This window comes from Stylophora pistillata, chromosome 6 (assembly GCF_964205215.1).
Source record: "Stylophora pistillata chromosome 6, jaStyPist1.2, whole genome shotgun sequence".
Lineage (NCBI taxonomy): Eukaryota > Metazoa > Cnidaria > Anthozoa > Scleractinia > Pocilloporidae > Stylophora > Stylophora pistillata.
The window spans coordinates 26,342,470-26,362,811 of NC_142524.1; the positions used below are offsets into that span (position 1 = coordinate 26,342,470).

At 41.0% G+C, this 20,342-nt stretch overlaps 1 pseudogene across 1 annotated transcript; it reads left to right on the forward strand.

Moving 5' to 3' along the window:
• The first annotated feature begins 369 nt into the window (after nt 1-369).
• LOC148729164 (uncharacterized) lies at nt 370-14,884 on the forward strand (annotated as a pseudogene). The gene is made up of 16 exons (XR_015988802.1): nt 370-848; nt 954-1,056; nt 1,625-1,845; nt 1,935-1,984; nt 2,469-2,551; nt 2,742-2,912; nt 3,023-3,168; nt 3,486-3,597; nt 4,110-4,193; nt 12,001-12,181; nt 12,417-12,506; nt 12,621-12,689; nt 12,776-12,836; nt 13,418-13,486; nt 13,618-13,805; nt 14,070-14,884. The product of XR_015988802.1 is annotated as an uncharacterized LOC148729164 (transcript).
• Nucleotides 14,885-20,342: the final 5,458 nt, after the last annotated feature.

Consider the following 20,342-nt stretch of genomic DNA (forward strand, 5'->3'; position numbering starts at 1 on the left):
GGATGGGGGGAGGGGGGGAGGCTCATCAGAATATTAAAACCAAAATTGACGGACTTCCCCCTCAGCTATAACTGGTCCCTTACAACATAAATCGGTTATTTTGCTGTACGTGATGTAGTCGGCTGTTCTACTCGAGTCGCGTAAGTCATTCCTGACTGTTTAGTTAAAATCCGTCGGTAGGGTTGAGTGGCTTTGGTAGGCTCGTTTGTTGTGAATTTGTGGCGAGGGAATCACCCTACTTACACAATCTAAATGGCTAACACCCACCTGATCTAACTTTAGATCAGTGGGTTCAAGCCGTTTTAAATGATCATCTCAGTCTTCCCAGTAGCTCATTAAATATGCATAAACATTTCGACCATGCAATCAAATCTCTCACTCATCGGTGAACAAGCCAAGGTGATCGCTGCGAAATGCGTCGGTTAAAGCCCGTCTTCCTTGATGTGAAGAATATTGGGCGCGATGGAAAGAAAACCACTGTATCGATTCCGCTGAGAGTGGATCTTGGTAAGCAGCCTCATAAGAGTACGGAGGAAAATAGTCAGGACACCAACAGTCCAGTAGAATAAGATGTCCCTCTTGACGATCTCGAAAAGCAGGAACTCTCAACTCAACAGCAAAATCGTGTTTTGAGTATCTCTGCTAGCTGGGAAAAGGTACGGGAAAAGTTGCTGAATTCGTACATTGAAGAACAGCATCTTCCAGACAATACTAACTGTGTAAACTGTCAAAAGAGTATCGCTACAACACGATGTCAATACTGTGGCCCTCGCCAGTACTTCTGTGTTGAATGTGCACGAGCTCTACATGTCAATCGAAACAACTTTCATGTACTTGAGCAATGGAAGGTGTGTATGAATATTTTGGGGCCGGTTGTCTTCTAGCTACTTTTAGTGTAACATATCTGGTTAAACTGTACTTTTATCTACTTCTTACTTTCTTTATTTTAATAGGATGGGGTATTTTCTCCTTTGTATGCAGATGAGGCAACTGTTAGCTATGGCCATACGTGCAGAGCCGCAACAGTAAAGCTGTTCAGACTTCTGGATGCCTCAGGTCAGTTCATTTCATTTATAGCCGTTAGAAAATACTAGAATGGTTTTAAAACGAAGCGGTCTTTTTCAATTTCATCTGCTCCTTTGTCACATTTTCCTGCCGCTTGCCTAAAATCAAGAACGCTGATAATAATGATGCAATATTTAAATTCTCTCAATATGTCAGGGCCCATAATTGGCTGTCCAATAATTTCTAAGTATTGGACCGGGTAATGTCCTGAATGATTCCCCATGCAATTAAGTTTTGTAATGATATGGCTTGCCATTAAGTCCAAAGAGAAACAATAAACTTGGCTTGCATCTATCTGTAAGAGCCTTTTCTGTCATGCTGGGAGAATATTGGCCCTTGGACTTTTCTGTACAGACCTCGCTGCACTTGGTTGTACTTTCAAGACCTCGGGCCAATAATCTCCAAGTATGGCCCTCGCGGTTGGTTAAGGTGTCTACATGGCCCTCAACAAAGTAAGAGGTATGTAAAGCTGCATGTAGTGTTTTTTTTTTGTTTTTTGTTTTCGTTTTGTTTACTTAACTTCATAAATTGTTCATTTATTTTTTTTTATGAATGTCAGGAAATCATCACCTCAAATATGTGCAAGTGTGTGATTGCGAGCCGCATGCTGTCACACTCTTGAAATGTCAGTTCTGGCCAGGGTCACCAGCAAATCCCACCACGGGATTCAGCTTCAAACTGATGGAGTTTGTGGAGAAGGTCTTTCTTCATTGTCAAGTGTCCTTGCTAAACATCACAGAAGTGATCACAGAACTCAATCCTCAGCTACAATCAACACCTGTCGGTTTGCTTGCAAAGAGTCTTTTTCAGACATATGACCAGACTCTTTTTAATTGATTGATTTTTGTTGGACGGTATGTTTTTTTTAGGTGAGCTCAATTTACAGTATCCTTAATTCAGAATGCTTTGAAGAATTCAGGTATGTGTGGTTATAGGTTGTGAGTATCAAAGCTGCTAATTTGTGGACGTACAAGGTCTACTAAGGTATTATTGATATTAGAATTAATATAATTATTACTACTATTATTATTGTTGTTGTTCTTGTTATATTATTATTATTATTAATTGATATTATTATTATTAGTAGTAGTAGTAGTAGTAATAGTAATAGTAATAGTAGAGGCAGTCACAATATGATTTACAAGTGCTTCTTTATATAATTATTATATTTCTTTTTTTTATTATCTAGTTGTCCAGCTTAAATATATAGATGTCAAACTCATGCTTTGCGTTTGTTGCTTTTGTGTTCATATGATTCAAAGATACATTGACTGTTTGTTTTAAGTTGAAGATTCCATTTACATTAATTTACAAGACATATTTCTTGCTGTACATGTACATCTACTGACTTGCTCTAAGAAAATAATTAGTCCTAATTGACATTTTGTTCTTTTCACGTGAAGGTATTTCATGCATCAGTACAAGCATTGTATAAACTACAATGGAAATTTGGTACAATGGAGCTTGGTGTCCTATATGTCCAAGGGTAACTATACATTGTAATTTGTTCTGAATAGTAGCTTGCACTTGAGGAACATTATTATGGCATTCATTTTGGGGCACACAAAATGCACTCATCTTTACACTAGTGCTGTAGTTCTGCAGTATTAATTTTAAGTTGTTGTTGCTGTTCTGTTTTATATCTATTTTTCTCCTTTCCCCTCTCTTTTGAATAGTATGATGATGTACTCATTGAAAGCATGGATGGGTGCTTTGGATTGTGTAGAAAAAAGGGAAAAGGGCATGATTTAGGAACACCCAAACATGGAACACTCCTATGTGCAGACCAGGATGATGTTGACAATTTTGTCAACAGTTATGGCAAAGCTGGAGCAGACATGGAACAGGTCTGTATATAAGATGATGCAATGCTCAGATGTTAATCTGAGAACTGTATGATTTTCCTTTTGGCCCTTTGAATTCAAGATTCTCTGTTTTTGTCCCTTTTTTGTCACAGAACTGCAGTAAGTTCCATGCTGGAGAGGTTCTTTCAGCTTTAAGATCAAAAGGCAAAAACAAACTCTTTGACGAGAAAGGTGTCTTTGGGCAAGTATGCAGACATGACTTTCCTGAAGGATTCCTTAACATAAAGCATTGTGAAAGGTATGGAGTATAATTATGTGAATACATTTTACCTAATGTTGTGCTCAATCCTACACGTATTGTCTGTTAGAGAATTACATGATAGATCCATGATTATTATGAATTTGCCAAGCTGACAATTAGCACACTTGTATATACAATGCAGGAGCATCCTATGATTCTTTACACCAATAGCATCACCATTGTATAACTTTGTTATTAATTTGAATGTCATATTACAGGAAATATATTAAATTTGTCTTAGATTTTGTGTAAAAAGATATAAAAGAAAAAATTGGTTATTGATTCACCTTTTCAATAATCTTTTCTCTCTAGAGAATATCATACTCTGTTTATGAGCTTAAGAGACTTAGAAGTCTTAATGAGAGCACCAGAAGCAGAGTAATCATCATGTATGACATCGCTTGTCTATTAGCACACCATTTGAAGGTAAGTAAATTTTTTGAATATGACTGTGCAGGAGGCCAAATGGTAGTTCTAAAGTGGTATTTAATTTTGTAGAACTTTCCAAAGTATTTTCTATTAAATTTGGGATGAAATAAAACAATTTATTGGAACAGTCTGGAGTTATGTGAATTGTGGAAATTAAATGAAGATGTAATTGTCAGAGTTATGAAATGAATTTTGAGCAGTTGGCTCAATCAAATAAAACTTCATTTTTGCAGTTCACGTTAGTCCATGCCTGTTTCATCACTTCCTCTCGTGGGTACTGGCTTGCTCCCAACATATGGCGGTTCATAGCTCAGTGGATAGAGCATTGTAATGACAATGTCATGAGCGGAAGTCCCAACGGGGCCAGATTCCTTTCTTCTTTGTGTTTGGTTAAATTCCCATTATTGCTTACATTTAAATTGCATGAATATCTGTGAGGATCACATCTTAACTTCAGAATAGTTTGTTACTTCTTACACAATTTTCATTGACATGATTATATTTGTTAGTGTTCATCTCAGGAAAGCCTCTTGGAAGGTGTTGATGTTGCCATACCCATATTCCATTGCTATGGGCACAAGGCATCATGCCAGGTTAGTAATTATATATCAGTTTAACGGTAAATGGCCTGGTGACAATGTGAAGAAATGTGTGGCAATACCACGACATTGGTTAAATACAGTTGTTACTGCCGTTATGCGTAATGTCATGAATTCATTAGCTAGATCCCGAGAGCCGCTGCGAGTTAAAAAAAAATACATGTGCTCGATCGAAGTGGGGAATCGTTTCAACGCCCGTTTAACGTCATCGTTTATATTATAAGGACACAAACGTAAGTTTTTTTTGGTTTTGTTTCTTGTTTGTCTAGCCTTTTTCCGTATTTATAGTTGTAATTTCCTTTGTTTTCCTTTAGTTTTCGAAACCGTACAACGTTCATTCAAGATTGTAGAGTTCATTTCATAATTACAAGTACGCGTGTTCAAGTTTGTGTTGTGGTACCGTTCTATGCGTGCACATTTCGTTTCGAAAAGTTTAACCCTCATCGCATACTGGTTTACTGGAACTTATCCTACGTTTATTTGCAATGTTGGGCGAGTTGTTCGCCACTCATCGCTAATTTAAAGCGACCACCGAAGGATTAATTAGTGCCTAGTCCACCATGAACGAGGAACCTGCCGCTGAGGGCGCTGGGCCTGGGTTTCCTGCGAACGAAAGCTGTCCCGATACTCGTGTAAGGAAATTAACTGAAAAGGGTCAAAAAGAGAAATTAAGGCGACTGAAAAACGATCAAACTGCCAAAACGACTGCTGTGTCAAAACAAAGGAATGCTCTTACAAACTTAATGGAAGATGAGAACAATCTCCATTTAGTGAAATCAGAGGTTATTGTATTGAACACGTTATTCAAAGAGTATCAAGAAGCACGTGACCTTTATTATTGCCAGTTGACCTCCGAACAGGATCAAGAAAGGGAACTTGATCGCTATGAAAGTAAGGAGAAGTCTTTTTGGAATTTAGGAAACAGGTTATGGAATGGATGAATGTAGCAGAACGTCGCTTAACAGAAGAACTTGATCTGCTCTTAGAAGTAAAATCAGCTTCATCCAAATCGTCCCGTGTTTGCACCCGTTCGAAGAAGTCTTCAGCCAGTTCAACGTCATCTGCACGAGCAAAGGAGAAACTTAAGCTAGCCGAATTACAAGCTGAAAAACAAATGCTAGAAAGCAAACAAGCTCTACGAGCAGCAGATGAAACCTTGAAAATGGAAACTGAAACAGCGAAAGCCCAGGCCAGAGAAAGGGTTTATGCCGATTTGGAAGAAAATGATGGTAACCTAGAAAATAAGGATGGTATTGTTCCCTGTCTCCAGCAAAGTGAACCTAAATTCATGGCTTCAACGCCTGTCGCTCATCTTAACACTGCTGCCCCAGAGTTTCATTCAAACAGTCTAGCTGGCGAGATATCGCCTCCGGCTAACAACGGGACCACTGATGTACCACAACGAATTATCGCTGCAGCTGATGATCCCTATCGATTGGAACCCCATGAAAGGTCTTTCAAAGAAGTGATGGCCATGCAGCGACAGCAAAATGAGCAAATGATTGCAACCCATCCGCAACTTGCTGCAGCAATGACTCTGCCTCAACCTGAAGTGCACAAGTTTAAAGGAGACCCCATAGAATATGGAACCTTTATCATCGCATTCAAGGCAAGGATAGAGTCCAGAACTTTCAGGGCGGCAGATTGCTTATACTACCTGGAACAACATCTTGAAAGAGAGCCACGAGAACTTATTGGAGGCTGTCTGCATATGGACCCTTCTGAAGCATATAAGGAGGCTAGGAGGTTACTGGAGAAGGAATATGGGGATCCCTTTAAGGTTTCAATGGCCTATGTGAACAAAGCTCTCGGATGGTCCCCAGTTCGGCCAGATGACGCATCAGGGCTAAAACGTTTATCGCTTTTCTTGATTAAGTGTAAAAATGCTATGATGAGCGTGTCTCATATGAATGAGTTAAATCACCCTACGAACCTGCAGACCATTGCAAAAAAGCTTCCCTCGCATCTCCAGTCAAGATGGCGTGATCGCGCTGCGAAATTGAAAGAGAACGGAAGGATAGCGAGCTTTAAGGATCTCGCTGATTTTGTGGTATCAGCAGCCGAATCAGCGAACGACCCTGTATTTGGCGTGCAGGCTTTAAGTAGTAGCCAGGAAAGGCGCAGAGATAACAGTGGGAGAGATGGTAAGAAGAAGCCCTCGTCAGCAACTAAAACAAGCAACAGTTTTGCCACCGGTATCACGACTCCCGTCGTAGAGGCTGTAAACCATGCGAACCGAAACAATGCTGGTGGCAAGAAAAAGTTGTGCCCCTTCTGCAGCAAGAACCATGACCTGGATGATTGTGCGGAATTCCTCAAAAAGACCATGGATGAAAGGAAGAAATTTCTTTACGAAAGAAAATTATGCTTTGCCTGTTACGAATCTGATCATGAATCCAAAGGTTGTGTAAAGAGACGCATCTGCAAGAAGTGCAAGAAACGGCACCCAACAGCATTGCACATTGATGGTTTCACAATGAATAGAGAGAGCGTCAGTAACAAACCCCAAGCGACGGAAGTTCAGTCTATAGCGGTTAGCAATAGGCGCATTGATGTCTCTGAACCTGTACAGGACGCACCAAGTTGCAGAGAGTCCGTAGTGCTACATGCCATACTCCCAGTTAAAGTTAAACATAAGGGCAGTAACAACTCAGTTGTCACGTACGCGTTTTACGATAATAGTAGTGGCGGCTGTTTTGCAACCGAAAATATCAGGAGACGATTAGGAATAGACGGTGTCAAGGTTATGCTACAACTCACCACCATGCATGGACAGAGTCAAATGGAAAACATCATTCTGGACGATCTTATCGTTACAAGCCTAGATGATGAGAATCCCATTGAGTTGCCTCGCTCATACACAAGAGATGAAATCCCAGCAGAACATCATCAAATTCCCACGCCCAGTCTCATAAATCAGTGGTCAAACCTTTCCGAGGTTGCGAAGAAAATCCCTGAGCTTGAGCCTCACTTGGAGATTGGACTACTCATTGGCAGCAATTGCCCGCCCGCCTTAGAACCATTAGAAGCTGTACCTTGTCGAAGCGATAGCCCATTTGCCCTCCGTCTACGCCATGGTTGGACAGTCTGTGGACCTCTCCATATCCGAACTGATCATGACAAGGACAAAATAATCGCGAACCGAATTACAGTGAGAGAAGTGGAAGCGCCGAAGGAAATCATTGCTCCAACGTCATTGCTCAGAATGTTGCAGATGGACTTCAACGATCACACCGTAAGCAAAGCACCGGACGAGTGTGGGCCTTCTCAAGAAGACAGAAAGTTTTTAACTATGGTTGAAAGGGAGACGAAAGTTGTCGACGGCCACTACCAAGTTCCTCTTCCATTGCGACATAGCGATATTATCATGCCCAACAATAAGGAGCAAGCTATCAAAAGAGCAAACTGGCAGAAGAAAAAGATGTTGAGAGATTCTAAATACCGCTCTGATTACGTTTCCTTCGTAAACGATGTCATCGCCAAAGGGTATGCACAAAGAGTTCCAAATGAGTTGCTGATGCCGAACACAGGCAAGGTGTGGTATTTACCCCACCATGGGGTCTATCGCCCGAAAAAAACAGAAAAAATACGCGTCGTATTCGACTGTAGTTCAAAGTTTCAGGGCGTGCCGCTCAATGACTGTCTGATGCAAGGTCCAGATATGACAAACTCCCTAGTAGGCGTGCTAACCAGATTTCGTGAAGACCCCGTAGCCTTCATGGGGGATGTGGAATCCATGTTCCACCAGGTTACAGTTCCTCCTGAACTGTATGATTACCTTCGTTTCTTATGGTGGCCAGATGGCAATCTGGAAGCCGAGCTACAAGAGTATCGGATGGTTGTACATTTATTTGGAGCGGCCTCGTCGCCAAGTGTCGCTAACTTTGCCCTTAAGCGAACCGCAAGGGATAACGAAGATAAGTACGGTACCTTGGTTGCTGACACGCTGCGAAATAACTTTTATGTGGACGATTGTCTACGTTCCGTAAGCTCGGAAGGTTAAGCAGTCGAGCTGATTGAAGGTCTTCGGCAATCCTGTAAGAAAGGTGGATTCCGCCTCACCAAATTCACATCCAATAGTCGTGCAGTTTTAGAGTCTATACCAGAGGATGAGCGATCGAAAGAAGTCAGATCAATAACTCTTGACCGTGACAACCTCCCTATCGAGCGTGCCTTAGGGATACAGTGGTGCGTACAATCAGATTGTTTTGGATTTTGAATCGTCATTAACAGCAAACCGTTTACAAGACGAGGAGTCATGTCCACCATCTCATCAATCTTTGATCCCCTGGGCTTCATCGCTCCTTTCACACTTCTAGCAAAGAAGCTGTTACAGGATCTCTGCCGCAATGAAGATCTCGACTGGGATGACGACATTCCGGAAGACTGCCGCAGTAAATGGCTAAGATGGTGTGGAGAGCTTCCGTTACTAGAGCAATTTCACATTGATCGGTGTCACAAGCCGCCGCGTTTTGGCCCAGTTGTCTCCAGACAGCTCCATTTGTTCTCCGATGCAAGCACGGTGGGGTATGGATTCGTTGCCTACCTACGTCTAATGGATGACATGGATCGCATACATTTTTCTTTTTTAATGGGGAAGGCTCGTCTTGCACCTATTAAGACCGTAACAGTCCCACGCTTAGAATTAACTGCAGCAACCGTGTCTGTTCGCGTGGGACAAATGCTGTATGAAGAGCTTGAGGTTAAGCCTGAGTCTATCATCTATCACACCGACTCGACGACGGTCCTCCGCTACATAAGAAACGAGCGGAAGAGGTTTCAGATATTCGTGGCAAATCGTGTGCAATTGATCAGGGACTTCACTAGTCCTATGCAGTGGAAATACGTGGACACCAATAGCAATCCGGCAGATGATGCCTCAAGAGGACTTTCCGCCGCTGGACTTCTGCACCAGCAACGCTGGTAAAATGGTCCACACTTCTTATGGAAATCAGAAAAAGACTGGCCGCAGCAGCCCTTTCCAGTCGGTGAGGTCCCAGATGACGACCCTGAGGTCAGAAAAGTTGCTTCCGCCGGTACCATGGTAATGGAAGCCACGGCTACGTCAGTTAACAAGCTAATAGAATACCACTCGAGTTGGTATCGCCTGAGATTGTCAGTGGCCGCATTCCTTAGAATCAAGGCTGTATTGCGAAAACGGAAGGAGATTAGAGGCCAGGGTTCTCTCGAGATAGATTCAGACCATGGCCAAGCAAGGTCGGGCGTGAAGTCACTACAAGCTGAGAAGGTAGTGGGTGACTGCTGCGCACCGCTCTCAGTTCAAGAGTTTGAAGAGGCCGAGATGGCCATCCTTCGCTTTGTACAGTCGCAGTCCTTCAGTAGAGAGTTTGACGCTCTCAGCCAAGTCAGTGACAAAGACGGTGGAGACGAACGGGGTCGGGCAAAGCAAAAGAAAATGGTGCTGAAGAAAGCAAGTTCCCTAACTCGACTGGATCCCTACATTCATGAAGGCCTCCTTCGTGTTGGTGGCCGCCTTAGCCGCGCTGACGATCTTCCAGAAGAAACGAAACACCCCATCATCTTACCTCGCAAGAGTCACGTTACGAACTTGATTATCAAACGCCTGCACGAACGCCTAGCACACGCAGGCCGCGGTCACACACTTGCTAAATTGAGGGAGAAGTACTGGGTCACCGGTGCCAATGCTGCTGTTCGTCACCTAATCGCAAATTGTGTTACTTGTCGCCGTAATCGTGCCTCTGTCGCTGAACAGAAAATGACTGACTTGCCTAAAGACCGAGTGACTCCAGCCCCGCCATCTACGTATACTGGCGTGGATTACTTCGGTCCGTACATGATCAAAGGAGGTCGAAAGGAACTCAAACGGTACGGATGCCTTTTCACATGTTTAGCAAGCAGAGAAGTGCATATTGAGACCGCCAATTCTCTCCAAACAGATTCATTTATCCAGGCTCTTAGGCGATTTATTGCTCGTCGTGGGCCTATCCGAGAGATCCGGAGCGACAACGGAACAAATTTTGTAGGCGCCAAGACAGAGTTGCAGCAAGCAGTTTATGAAATGGACAATGAGCAAATCAGAAGCAGGTTGCATCAAGAGGGTACGGATTGGATTTTCAAACCCCCGAGTGGCAGCCACATGGGCGGCATTTGAGCGGCAGATTCGCACTACCCGCAAAGTACTCACTGTTCTACTCCATGAGCATGGCTCCCGTCTGGATGACGAATCCTTTAGAACTCTACTATGTGAAGTTGAAGCTATCATTAACTCGAGACCGCTAACATTCGCTTCGAGTGATCCCGATGATCTCAACCCACTAAGTCCCAGCAATCTCCTGACGATCAAAACCAGCGTTGTACCTCCCCCAGCAGGAGTTTTTCAACGTGCAGATGTCTATATGAGGCGGCGCTGGCGGAGAGTGCAGTATCTGGCAAACTTATTTTGGACGCGTTGGAAGAGAGAATATCTCCCAACTCTCCAACCTCGTTCGAAGTGGAACAGTCCCAAACGGAATCTAGCTGTCGGAGACGTTGTCCTGTTGAAAGACGACAACTTCCCGAGGAGTGTTTGACCAATGGGACGAGTCATTAGCGCGGAATCAGACAAGAAGGGGTTGGTACGCACGGTTCATTCGAAGACCCAAACCTCCCAACTACGCAGACCAGTTGACAAGGTTGTCCTCTTGCTAGCTAAGGAAGAACAATCGTGCCTCGATAATGAACAATGAAACAGGAAGCTCGTAAAGGCTGAACCTTCATGGAATATTCATAGTCCCTATTTTCTTTAAGCGGATTGTGTGATGGACTAGACTCGTTAGCTTTAGCAAAGGACATGACAAGTTATTTTTCATGATTATTACTTTATTTTGTAGCTAAGAACTTTCCATGTTAAGCATCGCTTAAGGGGTCAGGAATGTTACTGCCGTTATGCGTGATGTCACGCACTCATTAGCTAGATCCCGAGAGGCGCTGCGAGTTAAAAAAAAATACATGTGCTCGATCGAAGTGGGGAATCGTTTCAACGCCCGTTTAACGTCATCGTTTATATTATAAGGACACAAACGTAAGTTTTTTTTGGTTTTGTTTCTTGTTTGTCTAGCCTTTTTCCGTATTTATAGTTGTAATTTCCTTTGTTTTCCTTTAGTTTTCGAAACCGTACAACGTTCATTCAAGATTGTAAAGTCCATTTCATAATTACAAGTACGCGTGTTCAAGTTTGTGTTGTCGTACCGTTTCATGCGTGCACAACAGTTGTAATTATAATAAACATCCCACGCTTACCAATGGGTGAGCAGTGTGGGATCAGAAATCTGACAGCAGTTTCCAAAATCAAACGCAAATGATCTCCAAGGGTCAGCTTAGCAAGCAAGGTAAAATATTTCAGCACATGTACATGTTCCTTTTAAAAGAGTGGCCACCCTACATAAACCTATCAGCTTCGGAAAAGACCACCGGCCAGTGAGCCTTTACTTGAGGTTAATTTTACCTAAATTGAAAATTATAATTTTTGAGTATATAGCATGCAGTGTAGGTGGTTTTAGTGGTTGTTATCTTTTGAGTGTTTGTTTTACTGGAAAGTTGGGGCGAGAATTCAATGCGGGAGGAGGTCTCACGCCTACTGGCTTGGTAAACATATTTTTGCTCTAACTCTCCACTGTTTTCCTAATTCAAGATGGTGCTTTGAACACTCAATTTGGAAATATTCATTCACACTGCTAAAATCTGCCTGCACTGCAGGCTAGTACATGTATTGGCTAACTATCTCATGCAAGGTCCATGCCCTATTGATTCTTAGGTTTATCTTCAATGTGATTGTCTGTAGATCCAATACAGTCCAAGAAGGATCAAGGGAACTGGATTGACAGACGGTGAAGGGGTGGAAAGGTTATGGTCCTTTCTGCGTAGGTTTTCCTCTGTCACTAAAGAAATGAGTGCTCAGAAGAGGACAGATGTTTAGACTGATGGGCTTCTTCACTATGCCCAACATTTGTATCACAAATTTGGTATGGTCAGTTTTATTGAAGACATAACTTTCACGTTTCTGTAGGTTTTGCTGAAAAGTAAAAGATATATCAACTATTGACCAGAACTTTAGCTGGACAGCTTTATCTAACCTGTGTTTTCTGTCATATAAGTTGCAACTCTTCATTTTTTCAATAAGGACGTGTGTTAAGATGTAAGTCGAGGTTGATTACTCTCATAAGCACACATTAAACTGATTCCTTTCAATGTTCACAGGTCTTACTCTAAAGGCAAAGTTTGCTAGGGCAAAAACTCTTCTACATGATGTAAGTGCAAAGTTTGAGGAACTCACTGAAAAACTTCCAGGTATACATTTTAAACTTTTTCTTTTTAATCATTGCATTGAAAAACAGCACAATGACTTACATGCATGCGTTTCTGCTGGATTATTGCAATACAGTTTGTATTTACCTGTACTAGGTTGTGATGATGATGTGATACAAGAGTGGCAAAAGGAAGAAGTGGAAGCGCTGAAACCAAAAGAACTCGGTAGTTTTATTCCTCAGCATTTATTAAAAATCAGTAGGGAAAACAGTTTTTTTTGTATTCATTAATATATTATTAATCTGTCACAGGATTAATATTGCAGTGGGACGAATCATATGTCAGCTCGCTCCTTATGTCTAAAAAACTCAGGTAAATAGTGTGGAAGTACCTGACCTACCAAATTCATGATTTACATTATAGCGAGTATACCTGAGCTTTTCGAAAGTGATTAATGTTGTAAAAGGCGAAATTCCTACCCAACCAATCGTTGTGGTAGGCTACGTGAAACTAATCTTTTAGTTGATTCATGGCATTAGCTATAATCCTTTGTGACTTCGGCTTGAATAGTGCTGTTTTGTAGAGCTTTCTTCGGTCAAACTCAGTCTGGTCAAGTCAGGTAAAAAACTAGTCAGCTCAGTGGTACTTAATAAATATACTTTGGAGCCAACTTTGTTGCTGTTATTCATTGCTGCAAGGATAGTCAACAGCCATAAGTAGATCCCGGCCTTCCTGCAGCCAGCGAGTGCCCCCTGGAAAACCTTTTCCCAGAAGAAGTTTATCGTGTTGTCCCCCGTCCGTCCGTTTATTTGTGAAGGCAAAAACCCGTTTTCACAATAATATAACAAACGTATTCGTACTTCCCTTTCTTTCCGCCTTAGCTGATATAATTACTAAGTATTAAACTGAACATATCTTGTACTTATCTCTACCCACTTAAATTTTTTTTTCAGAAATGAATTGAGCTATGTACAAGATGAAGATGAAGGGAAGGTAAAAGATGTTGAAAAGAAAATCAAATGGTAAGTCATAAAGATGCAAATTTCTTCCTTGCAACAACGACTGGAATAATCAGGTTCTGCAGATAGAATATTAGGGGTGCCAAATTAAAGAAAAATAATAATTCTCTCTAACTTGCATTTATTGTACATAGGAACGAGAAGGCCATAGTAACCATGGAAAAGAAACAACACATCAAAGAAAGATGGTCCGATTTGTCCCGTGTGTTTGTAACCGTAAAGTCACGCCTCTTCGAGAAGAGAAAGAGCGAACTCTTGTTGAAGTTACATTGTATGGCATCCGAAAGATGTTTCTTGGTGGAATTGAAGCGAAAATATGCTGGTAATAAACTGAAGAAATTGCTATGTAAAATATTTAGTAGCATGTGTATTTTGGTGATCATGGTCTGCAGTAATTCCCTCGTTATGTTACTGCGTATGTTGTATTTAACTGCGAGGCTAGGCATTGTACTGCGATTATTTGAGAAGGGGTATGAGGGCTAAATTTTCCCAGTTCCCAAGTCTTACACATTTACATTTTTCCGTCTTATCCATAAAACTGCCACTGCATTGCGTCTTTAGTTATTGTGAACTTTTTAATTTTCAGATGGCCGAGCAATTGCCATAAAGCTCGCAAATCAGATCGACAAAGTCGTGGAGTCCATCCACAAAACTTTGTCTGAGGTAAATGGGTATCTTCCTAATGATGTACCCCAAATTCTTTATGACGATGCTGAGGATCCAAGGAGAAGCATTTACTCTGAAGTCCAAGAGGAAGGGGACACCGTTCCCGCTCTTGTTAGGAGGCAGATAATTGACCTTTTCTGCTTTACACAACAGGTGTCAGGAAGAGCTTGAGCTGTTGAAAGACGAAATGAATCGCCTTGTCTCTTTTCTCCAAAACGAAATCAGGCTTATAGACGAATCAGTGGAAGCGCTTCTGCCTCACACTGATAACCCTGTTAATGCAGGAATAATAGCCTGCCTTAAAAAGAAAAGGATGATTCACTGTAATCACATTTCCTCGCTGCTGCTTTTGTGGAGTGGTATCTTGGATTCCCCTCAGCCTATTGATCATGTTGAGGTAGCAAAAACGTATGCTCATTGGAATGGTATTGACCATCTTCCAGATGACGAGAAATCAGACGAATCGATGATGGAGGAAGATGTGGACGATGAGGCCTTTGTGTTGTAACTATCATCAGACAGCGAATTATCTGATGACGAATAAAGCTCATTTTGTCTCTGGTGCTTGCCAAAACCATACAGAAACAGTCGTTGTTTTGTTTATGTGCGAGCGCTAATAGCGGGTAAACTTCTCGGAAAACCCAATAAATATCAATTTATTTTATTAGCTTCGCCAACCGGCAGGGACACCGCAACAGCTTGCGCCAATTACTGCGGGCCCAGTAAACCCACCCATCCCACCCAGGGGAGGACATCCATCACACAGCAATCTCGTGCGTGGGAAATTAACGTCCTCTACCCCCAACCGTGCAGGAGACGGGACCTCCATTTATTCGTCCCTATCCGAGAAGACTAGAGTATCTAACCATTTCTTGATGTTATAGAAAGGTAGTCAATTCTTCTCAATTATTTTAAGACCTTGAGTGTCGGCCCGGCCGGGGCTCGAACCCTCGACCTCCCGCACAACAGTCAAGCGCTCTATCCCTTGGGCCAAATGGGCGGCTATACATCGTGTAGGATTATACTGACTGGCTAATCATCACAATATGTTTTAATAAAATCTCACCGTTGGCAATTTTCATCTTGGTGGTGATTCGTTGCAGTTTTACGTTATTAGGATTATGCATAACATGTGTAGAGGGCATATTTTAAACGCTAATCGGTGCCGATGCTCCCTTAATTAACGGACACTCGTAAGTGGACAGCTCTACTTACCCACCTAGTCAAAACCCCGTTTTATTAGACTCCCATACAGACTCTGTTAGGTTTTGATATGATTGAAAATCATGTTTGTATGGATTGGAGTTCACTGGAGGTACAATTGTAGGCGTGGAAAAGATGTCGGACCATGAGTCACCGTTGTCATGCAATTTTGAGAGGTCCACCATTGTTGAACGAAAACATTAGTCATCTTTGTCGATCTGTACCAAAGGGAATGATAGATAAACAGAGGTTAGCAAGTGTGGGTTGGGTGCCTCGAATATCAACATAAACTCTGTATTTTAATTATCGCCTTTATAAGGCACTATATAACTTAGGTTTGAATACTCTAGTTGATGAGCCAAATACTGAACTCGGTCGTCGTCCTTTAGTACATTGTCAATTCGGACCATCCTTACTGAACGCTTTTTGAACCTTACTGAACCTTACTGACGCTTTTTGAGCGTTGCATAGTTTACGTAACCATCACGCGTCCAACAAAATTTTTTAGTTTTTAATTTCAAACTTCATTTGTATCGTTGATCTTATCCATAGAATTCATGCGGTTTTATCTATTTATTAATTTTTATATTGTTAACGTAAATTGTTTCGATAACAGGAGGTCCACATCGGCTATTTTTAGCTGCCTTAATTCAACCTGCTATACCAAATAAAGTGTATGTATGTATGTAGATACACCCATGTACCTCCTATTATTCTTAGATGGCAATGGATGTCATTATGTAACCTTGCTATACAGTGTTTAGGCAAAACATATCTTGGTGACATCCATGAAATAGTGAATATGTGCCACATAATTTCCAATTTCTGTTATGTATGATATCAAGTCGAATATATCAGTATACGTCCTTTGTGAGGCCATAACGAAATTGACACACCCGTAACGGAATTAGCACGTGCCGGAATTACTGAGGAAAAGTTATAAGTTGTAATTATTTCAGGCGACTTAACGGATTATGTTGTTAAAATGGTAAACAGGCAGTCAGCGCTACTCTGTAAAAGTGTCCTGCAAATCGCGCAGAGGTTTAACGCGATCAATTGCTAACTCTGGATCTTCGCTTTATTCGTTAAGTTGTGTTGTCGTGTCATTGTACATCAAGAAGCAAATCAACCACAAGTCACACACGACGTCGATCGTCCTCCAACCTCCACGATACTAGACTATTTCTTAAAATATCCCTTTCCTAGCGAAAGTAATGTTCAGTAATAGTTTTTATAGACTGATTTCTTCATAAAATTGTTCTAAAGGTCTTTTTTTGTCCTTTTCTAGATAGTCCAGTAGTCATGTTTAGTACATGATTTCGTTATAGCATATAACTACCGTATTCCTCCTCAGTGCTCACAATTGTGTGTACGGACGTATATTTTTAAAGATAATTTTTGACGGTCAATTCATGTTTCTGCAAGAAGATATCATAACAGCTATTTACTGTGGGTTGGCTAACCATGTGAAGTTTTTCTAAATTCTTTTAACGAAATTAGCACGAGTGCTGGTGTCCTTGCGCCATGATGACCATGATAATGTGAAACTTCTCCACTACATCGAGGAGAAGCCATGTTTTTCCGGAAATTAAAGTACTAAACGTGGAAGAATCATTTCATCTAGGTAAAGTTGGGAAGGGGGGGGGGAGTTCAGGTGTGAGGCGTGGGAGGAGGGAGAAGGGGAAGGCGAGGAAAAAGAGACGGAACAGTGACGCACTGGGACACCACGATTCATTTTTCTTTTTTCAATCGATTGCAGCTGGAAAACAAACAAACAAACAAACAAAAACAAAAGAAAACGTGTTGTGCTTGGCATATCTGCAAACTAAATCTTTGAACTGAAAGACTCGGATCGAAGGCTGAGGAATGCTACAGTTGTCTACCTCTAACCACAATGACTGGGAACCAGACCCCCAGACATTTGCCACAGGGAGGGAGGTCACGAAGTTACGCTGCTCTTTGCACCCTTCAATTGAAATGTATTTCTATTTCGAAAATGGATACGACCCTATCGATCTTGTTGTTCAATTTCGCCAAGAAAAGAAAGTGGCAAAGGATATTGGATTAACGCAAAGAAGCCACTTTCTCAGTTTAATGGAAAATCTTGTTTGCCATTTCCATGAGATCCGAAACGTGGAGTCGACAACCTACACTCGCACAGGAATGTCAATGGAATTGATAAAGATGAAGATGTCCAACGAGGCCGAAAGCATTAAGTCACTTGAATGATCATAACCTGTCAAAGTTACCACAGCGGAAGAAACGACTGAGGAAAAAACCTTATAAATACCCCTGCAGTGTGAGTATGTAGTTTTCAATGTAACGGACGAGACGGGGTCAGGAGGAGGGGTCAAGCAAGGTTTGGGGATTTTGATATTTTCTGTCCAAATATTGTCATATTTGCTACCCCTGTCAGGACACCGAAATTGGTAAACAAAGTGTCAAAATCCCTACCTTAGGGCAAGTGAGTGTGGTCATTTATAACGATTGGCAAAATTCCTCATGCGCCCAAGGGACAATGACAGAAAATCAAAATACCTACCTTGGGGACTGCCCTCACAGTCAAATTTCCATGGCTAGCCTGACAACCCCCTTCTTCTTGGGCTTTATGTTAAAAGGTACATTGAGAACATGCCAATTAACTTAGAGAAGATAAGCTAAGCCTGCCATTGTATGAAACACAAAATATAGAATTTTAGGTCAACTCCACCGTCTGGTTCATAAAGTAATTGGCACCTACATATAATCTACATCTATATAGAATATATGTAGCACTATGATGTATAACTGTAAACAAAAGACACCCATCTTGGTACTCAAAAGGAATCAAACCACAGAGGTGGTGGAGTCACTGTACAGTGGTGTGAGAATGAAATCTAGAACTACCTTTAAGATGTTGATATTGGCCCATCCCTTCATATCATAAGAAAATACTTTGGGAAACAGTCTGCAACATTGCTGGATTGTTTATGAGCACAGCTGTGTATGGGAATCTGGAATTTTATTTGCACAAAACAATGTTACATACGAATAGATCACTCTTTGCAGAGAGATATTTGCAGGTGATATGTTGATGCTTGGCCTATCTAATGATGATCTCAACTACCTGTAATTTTGCAATGACAAGCTAAGCAGTCATGATGATCCAAAATAATATATTCACATATCTATTTTGCTATAATTTTATTTCCAGAATTGCCAGAAGGAATACAATAATCTTTCCAACCATTTGAAGCATGCACATAAGCTGAGTAAGAGTGAAGTTGAGGAGCTAAATAGGGAAAAGAATCAGGAAAAGGCCAAAAGAAATCAGGAAAATAAGTAATTTATTAAATTTCTTATCGTTCTGAGTTCTGCTTTCAAGAGGATTGTGTTCATTGTAGTTACATAGATTAGTGTTTTCTCTACTGTAAACAGCATTCTTAACCTTTTTCAATTCACGCTCATTTTGACACATTGCATTTTCCCTCTATTTTCAGCAAAACCAAGAGGCGCATGAGATGTTGTCCACTACGGGGATGTACCTGGGTTGGACGACACTTCGATTACCACCTACCAAAAGTAGACAATATTGGCAAAGATTCTGAAAAGTACTTGTCACTAGTACACAAAAGATGCTGAGTTTTAATTTTATGTTAATTTCTTTTTTTTTTTTTGTACTATCAAGCTTTGATTTATCACCTACGGGTTTATGTCGAATTAATTTGATGGCCTGCTCCCAGTTGGTTTGTTAGCTCAATTGGTAGAGCGCTGCACTAGTATCGCAGAGGTCAGTGGTTCGAATCCCGTACAGGCCTGAATTTTTTTCAGGTCTGATTTTCACTATTGCTTAAATAGTGCTTTACTGCGAAGGATCGTGCACATATACGTTTTATAACCGCAGTTCATAGATATGTATTTCATACAAGTGGTCTTTGTTACAAAGTATGAAATGCATGTAACGTATTGTTATAATATACAACATATAGGTATTAAATTAAAAGTACTTTATACTACATTTTCTATTCATTTATGGAGTCACACACCACTTGGGTTGACTACTGAAAATGATCAACAAATGAACAAAAGAACTTCTAGGCTAATCATTATCTATAGTTTGATAATAGTAACAATTTAAGAACCACGATTAGGATTCTCTGTTTGTCAGCTGGCTATCATTGAAAATTGGCTTTCTGACAGGTTCTTCTAAAATTTTGTTAAATTTTAAATAATAGTGCTACTTCTTAAGCCAGCATATATTGCGTTGTTAAACACTTCAGGTATATTAAAATACTGGTCATCTGAAATTTTTATCCTCTGCAAAAAATATAATGACCCATAGGGTCCATTTTTGATCAAGTTGGCAATAGTAACATAATCTTGATGATTGTTAAGTAATTTGTAGTTGGATTGGCCTTGTAAGTCAAGCCAATACCCTTTTAGCTTGAAAGTAAATGATGCTTTAACTAAAGTTGAAATGGTAGACTCGCCACCGTAATGATTACAAAAGCTGACGTTTCGAGCGTTAGCCCTTCTTCGGATGCTTTAACTAGTTTTGATGGATTCTGGATACTGTAGAAAAGCCAGAATTTCTCATATTCTGACTCAGTAAACACTGGGACAATAAGCCCTTGTGCTTCTGTGGAGTGTTGAATATTAGCACCGACAGCAAGCCACCCATCATCTTCAAAATAAAAACTATATTCATTTAATCTTAGTCTCTCTTCCTAGTCAAGTCTCAACTCCACAACCTCCACATCTTGTTCTTTAATCTTGTCAGACAGTCTAACTACCCTTTCTGCACATTGTCTGTCCACTATCCTGGACAGAAGAGTGACTACTAATTCAGGCTGAGTTAGAGAGGGAATGACATTCCTGTTGCTTTGCAAGGTTATATCTAAATTATCGGTAATAACACATTTAATTTCGCTTTTTTTCTCCATGATGGCCTGGAGTTCCTTAGTGCCATAATGGAAGGGTTTCTTAAAGAAAATGCCATCTGGGAGATTTT